Source organism: Taudactylus pleione, unplaced genomic scaffold (assembly GCF_031769625.1).
Source record: "Taudactylus pleione unplaced genomic scaffold, aTauple2 ptg000296l, whole genome shotgun sequence".
Lineage (NCBI taxonomy): Eukaryota > Metazoa > Chordata > Amphibia > Anura > Myobatrachidae > Taudactylus > Taudactylus pleione.
The window spans coordinates 11868977-11881718 of record NW_028284698.1 but is presented as its reverse complement, the minus strand read 5'-3'; the positions used below and the strand labels follow the sequence as shown (position 1 = coordinate 11881718).

At 45.2% G+C, this 12742-nt stretch overlaps 1 protein-coding gene and 1 pseudogene across 1 annotated transcript in view; both read right to left on the bottom strand.

The window, feature by feature from the left end:
* The window catches only part of CHRDL1 (chordin like 1), a 156384-nt gene that overhangs the window by 125961 nt on the left and 17681 nt on the right, over positions 1–12742 (bottom strand). The gene's annotated exons all lie outside the window — the stretch shown is intronic.
* On the bottom strand, positions 367–485 carry LOC148511718 (5S ribosomal RNA; annotated as a pseudogene).

The following is a 12742-nucleotide window of genomic DNA, read 5'->3' as shown; positions in this document are numbered from 1 at the left end:
AAAATTAGAAGAAAAAGTACTAGTTCCTATGTATATGAATCCCAGAGAAATATTAGTCCATGAGTCAAGGTAGAGATTGTGTATTTCTGATATTTTGTGAAAAGTACTCAATAAAGAACAAAGAAAAAATATACATAATAAAAAGTTTTTTTAAACATATTTTGGGGGAGTCCAATGTAGATAGTCCATGAAAAGGTAGAAAATATATATTCAAGTCGATAATTCAGTTCTTCTTAGATGTCCAGACAGTGGATTGAAGATGTAAGAATGGCTTTAGCAGAGTTCGTGATTCTTCGGCTTGCATGTGGCCCCTCTTCCTTAATAAATGGTCTGAGTGGCTAATCTGTGCTCTGCTGTGGATAACATCAACTACAACACTGGGTATTCTCAGGAGGTCCCCCATCCAAGTACTAACCCAGCCCAATTGTGCTTAGCTTCCAAGAGCAGACGAGATTGGGCGTCAGTACAATGGTAAGGTTGTAGGTAATACAGGGTATCCACAGCTACCAACTCATCCATTATAGGAAAGGGGCAATCTCATAACTTTCGTTAAAGCCATTTGGAGTCATCGTGTTTAATTGGAAAATCCAGAACATTTCGCACTGTGAGAGTTTCTTGCCAAGGTCTCCTCCTCTTTCCCCCAAGGTAACTTGTTCTATGGCCTTGAAAGTTCATTCTTCAGGATTAGATCTATGGTGACTGATGAAATGTCTGGATACTGCGTGTCCTTCAACTTTGTTTTTGATATTGCAGATATGTTCTTGAATCCTTAGTTTTAGGGTTCTTTTGGTCTTCCCTATGTACTTCAGACCACATTGGCATTCTAATAGATAGATGATCAAAGTTGAATTACAATTCATAAAGTGCTTTATCTTGAATTCTTGAGAGTCGTTGTGATTATAAAAGACCTTTCTTCTTGGATGGAGGTATCTGCAAATATTGCAGCGGCCACATTTGTAGTATTCCAGACATGGAGGAAGTATGTCATTTTTTGCTTCATCTCTCAGCATACTTGGCACCAAGGAATCTTTTAGACTTTTTCCTTTTCTGAAGAGGACAGTGGGTTTAGGAGGAAGAATATCTTTTAAAATTGGGTCCATGAGCAGTAGATTCCAATGTTTCTGGAAGCTCCCCTTGATTCTGTTCTCATGTCCATTGTACCTGGTCACAAAAGGTACAAAATTCTTTCTGTCTGTAGTTTCCTTATATTGCAAAAGGTCTTGTCTCTTCAGATTTTTTGTTCTTTCGGCTGCCTCGTTCAAAAGTGCCACTGGATATTCTTTCTGCGTGAACCTTTCAGTATATATTTTGATCTGGTCTTCGCAGTCACTCTCTCTAGTGCAGTTCCTCTTAATTCTGTGGAATTGGGAGTAGGGAATGTTGTTTTTCCATTTCCTTAGGTGTCCACTCTTGCAATGTAAATAGCTGTTGGTATCCACCTCTTTTATGTGGGTTTTGGTGGTCACTTTCCCTCCCTCCTGTTTCAAAACCAAATCCAAGAATTCTACTGAAGTGTCACTAAAATGGGACGTGAATTTTAAAATCATGTCGTTGTTCTCAATATGTGTTAAAAATTGTTTAAAAACCTCCTCTGTTCCATTCCAGATAATGAGGATGTCATCAATGTACCTTTTGTACATGATTATTTTATCCTTGTAGGGATTGTTAGTGTACACATATTCTTTCTCCAAGTGGCCCATAAAAATATTAGTGAAACTTGGTGCGAAAATAGTGCCCATCGCTGTGCCACACACTTGGCGATAAAACACATTTAAAAATTCAAAATAATTGTGTTTAAGTATAAAAGTCATAAGATCACATAAAAATTTGCAGTGGTTTGTACCCATATGTTCATCTTCCTCCATAACTGCTCTGTAAGCATCTACACCTTTTGTGTGTTCAATGCAGGTGTACATCTATAGTGATCCATTTGTAAGTGTCTTTCCATTAAAATTCTTCCAAGTTTTGTAATAGATTCATAGTATTTTTTAAATAAGAATCTAGTTTGATCACATATTTCTGCAAGAATACATCCACATATTCTGAAAGGTGTGAAGTGAGTGAGTCAATGCCTGCCACAATAGGCCTTCCTGGTGGATCAATCAAGGATTTATGGATCTTTGGTAGAAAATAAAAAATGGGGGTAGTGGGATTGGTTGTCATCAGATATTGATATTCTTCTTTACAGAGGGTTCCATTATGGAGGCCTTGTAGAAGTAATATTCTGAGTTCCTCTATATATTTATCTAGAGGATCCTGTTGTAGCGTTGTATACAAGGCCTCGTCTCCCAACAGTCTAGTGGCTTCCTTCAGATAGGCTTGTTTATCCATAATAACCAAGCCCCCCCTTTATCAGCTTGTATGATGATAATCTCTTTTTTCTTTTGTAATTCTTTGAGAGCATGTTTTTTGTCGTTTTTAAGGTTCTGCCTAGATATCTTCTGTATGCTCGGTTCACATAGATCCTTCTTCACTTTTTCATAAAAAATTTCTGTGTGACTGCTTTCAACTCCAACGGGTAGTAGGTTGATTTGCCTTTTAATCCAGATTTTGACATTGATTCAAAATTCTTAATTGATGCCGTTTCCTTCCTTAGAAAATGCCTTTTCAGAGTTTAATTCCTCACATACTTATTCAAGTCTATGAATACTTTGAATTTATTCATGTTTGTGTTTGGTGCATAATTGAGTCCCTTGCTAAGTAGATTTATTTCTGGTTTCGTCAAAATGTGCGAAGAAAGGTTGAAGATGCCCTTGCTTTTGAGGTCTACTGGAAGTTCCTCCTTTTGAAAGTTCTTCCTCCCATTGCCCCGTTTTCCTCTCCTTCTCTTATTCTTCTTTTTAATGGTGATGCTACTGTAGCTGTTTCTTTCAAGAGAGAGTTGACTGGGTCGTGCCATGTGCTTGGGCCCGGTGATAAAAAATGTTGTTCAATGTCACTGTTTGAATCCAGTCTCTGTAGTGTAGAAAATCTATTCCTTAGATTGGGTCTGAATTTTGGTGATGGTCTGGAATCTTCACCCCTAGAACTAATCAAAGTCCTCTGTGGTGGATATTTCCAATGCTGTTCGTTCCTGCTCTTATCGATTCATTGCGTGTGATTCGTAGTGGTAAATCTGCTCCATTTCTTAATTTTGTTAGTAGCATAGTCCTGTTTGTCTCTTAGAAATTTCCTTTCTTTGCCTTTAATGACTGTTTCCTCTATTTTCTCTAGCTTCTTTATGAGAACTTTTTCATTTTCTTTATAATTCTCCTCTGATTTAAATTCCTCCATGATTATTTCTTTATTCTTGATCTCCTGTTCCAGCTGTGTCATTACAGCATTTTTCTCACTGATGATCAACTGCATGAGATCTAGGGAACATTTATGTAGAATTTTGTCCCATTTTTCAATAAAGCTCTATTTGTCGAGGCCAAAGATTGGATTCTTAAAAATTCTTCAACCTCTAGGGACCCTGTTGACAGATATATAATGCTCAAGGCCTTTGATGTCCCACCATGCTTTAATTTCTTTAGTTAAAAGTTTTTCCATATCCCAAAAAGTGATAGTTCAAATTTTCTATTGGAATTTCTGTGACAGGCGTTGTGCTGGTCTCATTAAAGATCCTCTGACATAGGTCATTCCTTCTATTGGCTCTTTCATTCATTCAAAACATTTTTATATATAATGACAATGACCTAAGGAGGCTGCCGAGGTACAATAAACCAAAAGTAGTGATATTTTAAAAGGGAAGGATCCCGGCACCAACTTAGAGATATAAAGAGGACTCTTTAAAAGGTGTATCAGTATACGTTCTCCCTTCAGGTAAAAGGGTGTCTGCTATACCCAGAGTAATAGGATTTTTGGTGAAATCCTTATGTGTAAATGTTCAAAGTGTACAAGGTAATAGAGCGACTGATGTATAAATAGAACGGTTTTTGTGCAATAGTGCTTGCAAGTATGGTACATACAACATGTGTTTATAAGATGTGCAAATAGTGCTTGCAAGTATAATACATACAACATGTGTTTATAAAAATAAATAACACATTTTAATTTTAAAAAAAGGGGGGACCTACATAGGTTAGGTCCGTTTGAATGAACACAGCAAGTGCAATTGTTAAATATATACAAAGTGCAATTGTGCTGATAAATCAATAAATCAATAAATATGCCTTATATAAAATTCATATATTCATATAAAAGTTAATAGGAGGATATATAAATATATAAAAAACAGGAGAAACATATAAGGTCAAAGCATAGAAAGATCAAAACAGTAACAATTTAAAACTGATATTTAAAAGGTTCTTAACTTGTTAAAAAAGGAGGTAAATAAATAATCCAAGAAGTAGCTTAGAAGGTATAGCTTATCTGTATCAGTTCATTCAGGCAAAGGCAGCTTTCCCAACGCGTTTCATACGTTTAGGGACTTCATAAAGGGGTACAGACATTCAGTGGTTATCGGTTTATATACCCACTGTTAAACAGGATTAGATTTTCTCATTATGCTAATTAGTGATGTCACTTCCGGTTTGTTAAAAATCGGAATTAGGTTAATTCTCTTTAGTCTCATTAGTAGATGTAGGTAATGGGAGTTTGTGGAGTGATAGAAGTCATTTCAAGATGGTTTTGCAATTACAAGCCATATCCTGATCGTTTGCCAGCTTGCGTTCTAGCCCGCTTCCATTTCCGCCCACCGATGTTTCATTGCCTGTTCCAGCATGTGCGTAGGTGCAACATGACATTCTCTCCTAGCGCCCGCTTCATGATGACTCGGCCGCCATGTTGTTGTGGTCCGTCTGGTGTCCGCATCATGATCACTTAGCCGCCATGTTTTCGTAGTCCGTCTGGCCCTTTTCAGGTATAGTTGTAAGCATCCTCAGTTAGTAATCTCACTGCTTCCGCTCTGTGTTATGGTCATGTTGTATCACATGGCCAAGTTGGCGCCGAGTTCCTTCCCTTTAAATATATGTATATTTGTTGAGCTTGATTTCTTCCAGTACAGGGGTGGATTGGGATGGAAAACCAGCCCGGGAAATTTATGGAAGCAGCCCTAATTGGGGCGTGGTCTGATGAGGGGGCGGGATCCCTCCTCATAGGGCCTGATTCTGAGTTGGACGCAGTTGCAGCCTTCCTTCTGTCTTTTACTGCAGTTTCGTCTGCGACTTTATGCTAATACCGCTACAATGCCCTTCCATGGTGTACATCCACGCTCCCAAATGTGCAAGGACTGAGACGCCCACTGTTCATGGCTACAGATGCTGCAGTCATGCTTTGTGTGTCTTAGATGCCACCATCGGTCGCACCATTGAAACTTTCACCAGCCCTATGCTAGGTGCAGATTATCCATTTGAGTATGGCCTCCAATGTGAGCAGCCACTTTCAGCAACACACCCACGACTCTAGAGTAACATGGCCATGCTGCGCTACATCTGCATCTAATAAGCCAAAAACCTATAACTGCCCAGGAATGCACATCACATTTCTAATTCACTTCTTTGTGTGTGCATGTGAATAAGTACTGTGATTCTGGCCCTGATTCAGAGCCGGACGCTCTGACAGAGCGCTCGCTCTGAATCAGGGCCGTCCTTCTGTTTTTTTAGAGCGGCCTCCTAGCCGCTCGCATAGCTGTGGGTGACCACCCACAGCTATAGCGAGCGGCCAGGATGATGGTCGCGATGGTCAAGACCATTGCGACCATCGGGCTTGCGACGAGACCCTTGTGGTAGGGTCTCGTTGCCGCAAGGCCTAGAGTTTTTTCGTCTCTAACAGAGCCAAAAGCACTCCCACTGATATCACTTGTGATGTCAGTGGGGCCGGCCCCAGACGGTAAGCGTTTGCATGGGAACGCCTCTGTTTGAGCAGCCACTCCCCCGGCCCGCCCACCAAAGGGGGCGTGCTGTCACTCAACATCGACAGCACACCCCCCGTTGGTACGAGACCCAGAGCGACGGATTGCCAGTCGCTATCAGGGTCTCCCGCATGCGCATGACGGAGCCGGCTCCGTCGTGCGCATGCGCAATGTGCCACCATCGACCCGCTTGAGAGCGCATAGCGCTCGCGTGCGTGTCTGAATCAGGCCCTCTGTACGAACGCCATCAGGATGTATATGTGGTGCAAATCAGATGAAAATATTGCTCCACTGCATCCAACATTATCACTGCGTCTGACTCAGAACCAAGCCCACAATGCTGTATACCAGTGGTTCCCAAACTGTGCGCCACAGCACCCTGCGTACCTCAGGGTGGTGGTCCAGCACCAAATCAAATTCTTTATTATGCGACAAAATAATGCCACGTATAACACATAATGACACAGAGTAATGTCCTTATAACAAATTATGCCACAACATGCCTCTTATACAGTGCCCCCTGTAGTAGTGCCCATTATGCAGGCCCCCCTGTAGCAGTGCTCATTATGTAGGCCCCCCTAGAGCAGTGGCCCTTATGTAGGTCCCCTAGAGCAGTGCCCCTTATGTAGGCCCCCCTAGAGCAGTGCCCCTTGTAGCAGTGCCCCTTATGCAGCCCCTCTTGTAGCAGTGCCCCTTATGCAGCCCCTCTTGTAGCAGTGCCCCTTATGCAGCCGCTCTTGTAGCAGTGCCCCTTATGCAGGCCCCCCTGAAATTGAGCCCCCACCCACCAGTACTACTACTCACCTGACTCGCCGCCATCCGTGATATCCGTCACACTGCCGCGCTGACTGGATCTAACATGATCCAGCAGGCATGGCCGCACAGGATACTCAGCGCACGGGTGACGTCATGACGTCATCCGTGCACTGCATGACTGGGAATACTGGCCTTTGAAGAGATCGGAGGCTTCCTTAGCCTCCGACCACTTCAGAGGCCAGCGTGCTCAGTCTGGCAGTCCGCCACCAAGCCACCGCATCCGCTCACTTCCCTGAGTCCTACCCCCATCCCATGCCGGTGCAAGTCCTGCCCCCTTCCTGGCTCCTGCGCTAGTGGGCGCGCTGGCTACTGGACTCGGAGGTGGAGCCGTGAGGTGTCACTCACGTGCTCCGCAAAGGCCCATGGGAGGAGCTGCTGCAGCAGCCCTCCCGTGGCCATTTCACAAATTACTGCTGAATGAGCTTCTGCGCCCATTCCAGTATATGTCATCTGGAGTATGTAAAATCCAACATTTCATATATAGTAAACATCTTCGTCTTGTTCCTAGAGTGTATACAAATTGCATCCCAATTCCATTGCTATAACATAGAAGGAGCGGAATGTAGTGTCAATAGTTTGTAGCATTATATAGGTTCAAATTCAATTGAGATGATTCGAACACTACACCATTGCTATAGAACAACAGGCACCTTGTGGCTGGGGTTCACCAGGGTCCTCTGGGAGCAGCAAGGGGATGTTATTATCCTGACGGCAGAATGCCGGCTAGGGATTTATGACAGGCGTCAAGATACCGAATACGATCATAATCCCGACGCTGGAATGCAGAACAAAGCGGGGCTGAACGTGGTAAGGATGGGCGCCCGTCCTCTTAGCCGCGGGGGGGGGGTATAGGGTTAGGTTTAGGGCACCCCAGGGGGACTTAGGGTAGGCACCCCCGTGGGAGGGTTAGGTTTAAGGTGCGGGGAGGGGGGTTAGGTTTAGGCACTAATGGAGGGGGGTAGGGTTAGGCACTAGTGGGGTAGGTTAGGGTTAGGCACCCCGAAAGGTGGGTTAGGGTTAGGGGGGAGAGGAGAGGGTTAGCTGTACTTACCTCAGCTGTAGGGATTTCCTCCCTTCGGCCAGCAGCTGTCGGGATTTGAACCCCATTCCAGCAGCAAGGGGGTCTTCCACTCCAACCGGGGTCCTCTTCTACCCGGCGGCAGATTCTGATCTGCAGGCACTTCTCCAGTCAGCGGCACAGTCTTTCAGGGTCCTGCAGGTGCAGGGTCCTCTACAGGTCCTCTCTCGGCAAACCAGTCAGCAGGCACCGTGTCCTCACTCTTGCAGATGGGTCACTCTTAGTGACAGCAGCAGCAGCCACAGGGATCCTCCACTGGTCAGCCGTTCATAGGGCCTGATTCAGAACCATTCTCGAGCATTGAGCGCTCGCAAGCAGGTCGATGTTGGCCCAGTGCGCATGCGCGAGACCCGGATAACGACGGGCAAGCTGTCGCTCCGGGTCTTGTACCAAAGGGGGCGTGCTGTCGATGTTGAGTGACAGCACACCCCCTTTGGTGGTCGGCCTGGGGGCGTGGCTAGCCAGGCGGAGGCGTTCCTATGAGAACGCCTACCGTCTGGGGCCAGACCCACTGACATCACAAGTGATGTCAGTGGGAGTGCTTTCGGCTCTGATAGGGCCGAAAGCCCTCTAGGGCTTGCGGCAATGAGACCCTACCACAAGGGTCTCGTCCCAAGCCCGATGGTCGCGATGGTCTTGACCATCGCGACCATCTTCCTGGCCGCTCGCTATAGCTGTGGGTGGTCACCCACAGCTATGCGAGCGGCCAGGAGGCCGCTCTAAAAACCAGAGAGCCGGCCCTGATTCAGAGCGAGCGCTCTGTCAGAGCGTCCGGCTCTGAATCAGGGCCTTATAGTTCATACAGGCACAGCAAGTACGAGTCATCATGTCGGGGTAGTTCACAGTGGGGTCCTCTCGCTTCTTCACTTGTCTCTGGAGCCAGAAGGTTGCCTCACGCACTCCGGCACAGAGGCACCGGCTGCTAGTCTCTGGTCTGCCACATTCCGACGTCCAAGACCCTGCTGCCGGACCCGTTGCTCCCATGCTCCTTACTGTTTACATGGTGGAGCTGCTCCACAGGTACAGTATGTTCCTATTAGTGTGTCCTTTTTCTCTCCTGCTGCGATTCACTGGCTGCTGCAGGGTCTACCTCAGGAGCCCAGGTCCTAGCCATGTCACTGGTTCCCGAGCCCTCACAGCAGCCTGCCTCTGCGGACTTCTGCCCTGTAACCTTGGCCACTAATCCAGGGGACCCAATTTCTCGGGGTTTACAGTTGTTAGGGGTAATCCGCCCTGTTAGCGCAGACTCAGTGACAGCCAGGCAGACAGGGTCAATTAAAGTTTAATTCCTGCTATGGGGCTTGACGTGACATATATAGATAAAAATATACAGTATTTTACAGCTGGGGGATTTGAGGTGACCCTTTCTAATAGTTGGGGTGACCACACTAGTGATAAATAGTCAATGCAGAACCTATTCTGGTCAATATACAATGCAAAGCTCAAAACATAATGTATACTTACCTACTCTCTCCATCCGGTATGCAATTGGGATGCCGACAGTCTTAATGCCGACCGTCGGCATCCCGACTGTCTAATCCCGGCAGGGGTCTAATGACAGATGTCGAAATCCAGACGCCTGTCAATTTACCTACGCCGGGAGCCCGACTCCCGGCATCCTGATTGAAGGTAAGCCGGGCACTGGGCGAGAGGGGGGAGGGTTAGGGTCTCCCGGGGGGGATTTAGGATTAGGCACCCCATGGGAGGATTAGGCTAGGGGAAAGGGGGGTAGGGTTAGGCACCCCCCCGGGAGACTTAGGTTTAGACTGCGGGGAATGAGGGGTTAGGTTTAGGCACTTACAGGGGGGGTTAGGCACCTGGGGGGGAGGTTAAGGTTAGGGGGGGGTTAGGTTAGCAAATAGAAAAAATACTTACCTGTCGGGATCTTCACTGCCGATCTTCCGCTGTCGCCATCCGGCGGTATTTCATACCGATCCCCTCCATCCTGCCCATTTCATTAGGAAGTGGGTGGAAATTTGTCAAATAGGCAGGCACCCACTTCCTACTGAAATGGGCAGGATGGAGACAATACCATGAATTGTGGGTCTGCAGGGAGAGGGTGGTGCCAATAGGAAGAATAGCTTCATTTTAGCCCCACCCCCTATGTATACTACTGTAGTTTAGGGATGGACATCGGAAGCCCACCATCATATGATGGCAGTGCTTCCACCATTGAATCTTTCGATGCGATGGTAACTAACCATCACATCAAAAGAATTCGATGGTAAAAACTATATGACTAGTCAAGGGGCGGAATTGTGGGCGGGGCTTAGGTGCGGGGCTCGGAGTTGGAGAAAAAAAAAACCGGAGCCAGGCAGGTAGAGCTGAGTGAGGAGGAGAAACACTGTCACTGCTGCTGCTGCTGTGTCACAGCTGACACTGGGACCTGCACACAGACCTGGACACTTAACAAAGTAACAAAAAACTGAAGTGTAAAATGGGAGGGGGGGGGGGTTCTGGTTGCTCCCAGGGAAGAAACATTTGGCTAAAGAAGGTATCAGAGGGGTCACTACCAGCCAGGCTGCTTAGTCCTCAGATGTGTGATATGTGAAGGAAGGGAGAATGTAGGATCATGAAGGAGGAATTGGATATACTGGAAAACAAACCTTACAGCACCAGCAGAGACATTACTGTCCATAAACATTGGTAGATGTCTGTGAGTGACAGCTGCTGCAGGGCCAGGGCTGCACACTGATTGGCTCTCTGAGACAGTGAGAGCCAATCAGAGCTAGTATCAGTCTAGAGAGAGGAGAGGGGCTGAGGGTCATGTCTGAGGCAGTGAGAGACAGCCTCCAACGATCCCAGCAGCATGACCATGGAGATTTTGAGATGCAGAGACACAGCACAGAGTAGCCAGGGGAGGCATAGCCTTTAGGATTTAGAGAATAGAAGCCACCTTCGGAACACCATCGAATGATTACCATTCGATGGCGGCAGACATCGGAATGCTGTCATCGAATGGTAACAACACTAACATCGCAAGAAAAACATCGATGGATGGCAAACATCGACCATCGATGTCCAGTGTAGCTCAGTGGTTCCCAAACTGTGCGCTGTAGCATCCTGGGGTACCTCAGGACCCCTGCAGGGGTGCTCAGGCTGGTGGTCCAACACCAAATAAAATTATTTATGATCAATGTAATGTAAATATGTAGGCAAATAGAAGCTCACACCTAGAGCAGTGCCCCTTGTAGCAGTGCCCCTTATGCAGCCCCTCTTGTAGCATGGCCCTTTTGCAGCCCCTCTTGTAGCAGTGCCCCTTATGCAGCCGCTCTTGTAGCAGTGCCCCTTATGCAGCCGCTCTTGTAGCAGTGCCCCTTATGCAGGCCCCCCTGAAATTGTGCCCCCACCCACCAGTACTACTGTCCACCACCACATAACTGACCATACGGATGACATGTCAGCCCAATTTACTTCACTTTACTACTTCTCTACATTTTTTCTGAGTTTCTCAATAACAAACTTTCGGCTTAGGGGTGCCGTGAAAGAAATACTGATTGTCTAGGGCGCTGTGATTCAAAAAAGTTTGGGAACCACTGCTGTAGCTAGTATACAGTTATCGTTATGAGGTAGAGCTCCTTCTAATAAACAATATACAAAGCATAGCTTATTTTGGTAAATGTACAATGGAGACTACCATTCTGGTGACCAATGCAGATTAAATTGACAGTATACAGTGTAGAGCTATATAGCTATAATACTTGACCAGTATCCAGTTAGCCCAATGCCATTCACACTCTATGACATAGTGCTAATGGTAAAGCATTTACAAGGAAAGTGTATAGTTTAGTGAACTCCTTTTGGCTTCTAAATGCCAACAAAAGGAAGGTAAGCATTTCATTCAATAACATTGCTGGTTGCTAGTCCTTGTATATGTGAGTGTTGGGGTATATATAATTGGAAATGTCAGAGATGCACTTAATTAAATAAGGCACAGATGGGGTGAATTCACATCTTAGGATCTTGTTTCTTTTATTGTTTATACTCCATGAAAAGTGTAGAGATTGTTATAATGGCTTTGATTATCAGTATTAGGGTAAAGATAGAGACGCCCTCTGCCTGACTAGCACCCCTTTCACCTGCCCTTAGGTGTTTTTAATTAGAATGGGTCCTTGAATTGCAATCTACACATTGGAAAGGTAAGTCCTGGATAAATTGATACAGTATAATGTGCCAGTAATAGATATGTTAGGGACCCACCTGATAAGGGTCACCGTGACGTGGTAAGTGGTCATACATGTTTGAACAAAAATGTGCTAAGAAATCTCATTTATACTCTATGAAAATTGTAGAGTTTATAGCAATTGTTTTGACTATCAGTATTCTTTGTGCTTCGTGTGCACACCTGCTCTTTCTTTTATTTATGCATAGTACCACAAGTCCCAGAATGGTAACACCCCTTATGTTTAAAATGAGGGTGTGCAGATCCGTTCCCCCCTCCCATGTCCTTTATGCAGTTGCTATGTTATTATTTTTTCCACTTAAGATGGGCACACAGGCATACTTCACAACATTGAAGTTACAAAATCAGGACAAAATAAGCCAGCCCCATCCACCCAAACTAATCCAAGCAGCCACCCGTACATTTACTTATATGTGCTTCCCAATAAATCTCTTCCCTTTGCAGGGGTCAATGAATTGGGAAAGTGCAGCTAATATCTGAACTGCTATTGGGTGTCACTGTACTGTGACCAATGTATCACCACCTCTAAATGTCAGCTAACACAACAATCACTTTTCAATATAACAGACAAATAATTGAATTGGCATTTCCAAATCCATTGGGACAAAGTAATTTTTTTGTGTTTTGTTCATGATATTGCTCTGTTGGAGTCAGTAAATCTAGTGTTTCAAGTTTGTTTAAACCTAGTGAAATTGTATATGTGTCATGACACTACATAAGGAGAAATGCATACGACATTTAAAAACAGCACCATGGACCTGACAAATTATTGATTAGAAAAAATTTAATTTGTCAAGATAAAATGAGAGGTTTACAAAGACCATTGGTAAAC